Source organism: Cajanus cajan, chromosome 1 (genome assembly GCF_000230855.2).
Source record: "Cajanus cajan strain Asha chromosome 1, NIPB_CcT2T_4, whole genome shotgun sequence".
Taxonomy (NCBI): domain Eukaryota; kingdom Viridiplantae; phylum Streptophyta; class Magnoliopsida; order Fabales; family Fabaceae; genus Cajanus; species Cajanus cajan.
In genome coordinates this window covers 23,866,711-23,871,024 of record NC_138517.1, presented here as the reverse complement: position 1 = coordinate 23,871,024, position 4,314 = coordinate 23,866,711, and positions in this window count along the sequence as shown.

Here is a 4,314-nt window from a genome sequence, read left to right as displayed (position 1 = left end):
TCGCCGGGCGGGCATAAAATAGAGTACTCTCAGCCTTTGGAAACCTCGCGCCGGGCGCAATTTAGAATTGCGCCGGGCGCAATTCAAGGCCGCGAGCACATTGAGCATCAGGGGAAGCCCGCGCCGGGCGCGAAGTGTAACGCGCCGGGCGCAATAACCCTAATTTGTCTCCTCAGGCTGCATAAAAGGAAAATTTCGAGGGTTTTCTCCCTCATTCACGCAGGGGCGCCTCCAGGAGCTGCGGAAGGGATTCCAGAGCTTGGGAACGGCCATGGTGGATCATTCCTTCGGTTCTTCCTTTCCTCTTCCATCTCTATTTTAGTTTTCCCCTCTTTGTTTTGAGAGGTTCTATCCGTTGTATTGGGGTTTTGATGTAACCAACAAACTCTATTGTAATCCCTTTGTGTTTAATGTTATATATGTGTTGTTTCATTCCTTGTTGTGTATGATTCTATGCTTAATGCTTGCTTTGGCTTGATCACCCTTTGCATGATTTAAGGTTTCATTGAGTATTGGGAAATAACCTTTGAAACTAGTTCTGAATATATGCCTAGTGGGAATTGTACCTAGGGATAGGGCTTGACCCATTAGTAGTCTTAAAACCCTAACCGGTAATGCAGGTGGAGGTATTGAGTACTCAAGGGATTGATATTCAATATTTTGCACCTAGGCTCTTTCTCTAAGGAATTAGGTCTGAGTAAATTTATGGTTGACTGAACAATGAATGTAACAAGAGACATAGGATTCACTAGTGTTTCTTTGTTGAAATCAAACCCCCACAACTTCAAGTGTCCATTTTACCATTTCTCACCCCATTTCATTTCTAATTCATTCATTTGTGTTTTAACAATTCCAGTAGTTTTGTTCTTAAATTCATATTCATATTTATTGGGATTGTTCTCAAGTCACAAGTAGCCAATGAATGCTTAGTTTACCTTCTAATCCCTGTGGATACGATATTTTTACTACTTGTACGGCCGGTACACTTGCCGTGTTTGAGTCCGTTGAGGGAAGTAACCTAATCTATAATTATAATAAAAAGTACTTCAACGGAAATCTCAACAGCAATCCATACTTTAAACAAATAAACGAGTCCAACCATCATTCGCGAATGCCGAAAGCCCGTTTCGGGCCGGTGGCGACAGATGGCGACTTCACTGGGGAAGCTTCGAGAGTCAGTCCCATTTAGTGACAGATTATTTTTAACAAATAATAGTTAAAATTACTTTATTACCCCTCACTTGTATGATAACATGTTTATCTATTTGGCTTTAATAACTGTTGTATTTTTAAATTTACGCAATTGTTTGAAATAAAAACTGCACACAAACCTTTGCACACAACAGTTCCCTCTATACCCGGGGGCATGAGTGATTAACCATAGGGAGTGGATGTTAGTACGGCCGGTTGTCGAATGGGTCTATAGGTGCCCGTAGACCGTTGTCGGAAAACATCACTCAAGGTGATAACCATGAACTTGAGTCCGACGGTGCGTTGGAGCTTTCCATCGACCTACGATGAGAGGAATTGGGTCCCTATAATGGGGGCACCTTGGGGGCCTTGGACTGGTGAGAACAGTTAGAACCTACCTTGAATATGCACCATTTCTGCAGGATACCCCTACCTCGTGATTCGCTCGTGACTGTTCGTGGATGAGTGAATTGTTTGTGTAAATGCTTATGTGCAATTGTTTGTGCATTAATAAATAACCTCGTGATAAGGTCTAAAGAATAATCCCCATGCATGAAAAAACCATGACATGAGAGGAAAGACCATGTGTGAAAATATAATAAAAGTGAGGAGCATGTGCATCATTACCAATAAAGATATCATGCATCCTCATAAACCATGCATTCTAGGTTCACCAATACCTCTTGACATGAGTAAAAGAGACCCATAATTATCGAGATTCTCCGTTGAGGAGAGATCATAAGTCAAGGAGGGTAGTAACACTCTGTTTTAAAAAGGCAGCGCCTTAAAAATGGAGGGTTATCAAGCTCATGTCAAGAGCGTATTCATGAATAAACTAATTAGATTAAAAAATTCATTTTAGAAAGTGGCTGGTCATCTCTCTGTCCTCACACGCGCAAAGAAGATCAAGAAAATGGAAGCATTGGAGGAGCAAAACAAAAAGCTCACAACCGAGCTTTCACAACTTAAAGACCAAATGGCGCAAATGATGGAACTCATGCGTCATCACAACATCCATGGATCTCATCACAGTGATCATGGGTCCCATCATGAGGGAGAGGAGGAAGAGCATGAAGAAGATCCTCCACACGCTGTACCTCTTGGGGCTGGAATTATGATCAAAGAGCCCGAGGTTTCAAAGGAACAATTCCACGCCCTCGAGGATCGGCTAAGGACTATGGAGGGGCATGATTTTGACATCAAAGATGCCGCCGACATGTGCTTAGTGAGGGACATTCAATTCCCTCCTAAATTTAAAGTGCCGGATTTCCCAAAGTACGTGGGATCGACTTGCCCCAAAAGTCATCTCACCATGTACTGTCGCAAGATGGCTGCATATGCCACAAATGAAAAGCTCTTGATCCACTGCTTTCAAGAGAGCTTGGCTGAAACTGCACTCAACTGGTATATGCAGCTAGATGGAAATCTAGTACACACATGGAGGCAGTTGGCCGACGCCTTTCTCAAGCGCTATAAATACAACATCGACCTAACACCCGATAGGTCTGATCTTCAAGCCTTGAGCAAGAATAATGATGAATCTTTCAAGGCGTACGCCCAACGATGGAGGGAGTTGGCGGCACAGATAGAGCCCCCGCTGTCGGATAAGGAGATGGTGTCCTTGTTCATAAATTCGTTGACCGGTCCCTATTATGACAAAATGATAGGGAACACGACAACACTCTTCTCGGACATCATCACCATTGGGGAAAGGGTGGAACAAGGATTGAAAAGTGGGAAGCTAGCTAAGCCTTCCCAATCATTCGAGGCTAAGAAGACCTTCAGGAAGAAGAATGAGGGAGGAGTCAATGCTATAACCATATCCTCGGCTACTTCCACTTCGAAGTCGGGAAAATCGCAATTCACCCCTGTGAAGAAGTTTGATAAACTTCCGACCACTTATAGCGATCTCCTGCCGAAGCTAGTAGAAGCCAAACTTCTAGCTTATGTTCCACCAAGGAAGATCGACCCACCTTACCCCCGATTGGTACAAGCCACAAGACAAATGTTTATACCATTCGGGGGCACCAGGGCATTCAACAGAGAAATGCCTAGCTCTCAAATATAAGGTCCAAGACCTTATCGATGCTGGGTGGGTCACTTTCGATTCGACAGCACCCGACGTGAGCAAGAATCCTCTACCAAAGCAGGAGTAGAGAATGGCAAGCCACAATAGGGCCCCTCCATATTTTTCTTTTATTTTAGGGACTCGTGATCAGTACCCGAGATCATGAGAACCTTTTCATGTAAATAAGGGTCTTTGTACAAAATTCAATACATATCAATAAAGAGGCATATTTCACACATTATTCTCTTATTTTGTTCTTTTCTCTCTCTCTCATTAACATTAATAAATTCTAAACCTAAACAGAACCAATAAAATAATTATGTCTGTAATTGTTCGCTCGGATCGGGATCCAAAATTTGAGGATGAATGGGTTGAGCTGGACAGTGATGACGAGGCCATCCTTACGGATCTGAAAAGACTGCTAGATTAAGAAGCTCGTCTACTCCAATCATGTTAAGAGAAATTGGAGACTGTGAATTTGGGGGCAGGGCCGAAAGATAAAAGAGGTCAATATTGGTACCCATATCAGTGATGAAATAAGGACACATGTTTCCACTATGATTATAATAAAATCATTCTTTCTCATTGCTTCTTTTCTTGCTTATAATGAAATTCTAAACCACATTTTTTAACCCTGTTTGAATAAACATGAATGAGGTTAAAATCATCTTAATAATAATAAACCCACATCATTTTTATGTGGAAGTGTGTATGACAACTTGGAGCACCTTCCCTTGGCCTCAATAAGTGCCATCATGGATAAAGAAATCCTAAAGATAATAAGCTCGGCAGGAAACCCAAAAAGGGGACTGCGTAAAAATAAAAGCAAAAGACCCGCTAGGAATCCCACAAAAGGGTGACCTAGGCAAAAGTTAGGGTTACAAAATAATGAACAAAAACAAAAGCCCGCTAAAACTCCACAAATGGGTGTTTTAGGCAAAAGTTAGGGCAAAAGAAAAACAAAATAAATCCATGATGGTACCATCAATTGAATTCAACAAGGGGCTCAAGAAAAGCTATCCAAGTTGTCAAAGCACAATCATTAATAACAAAGA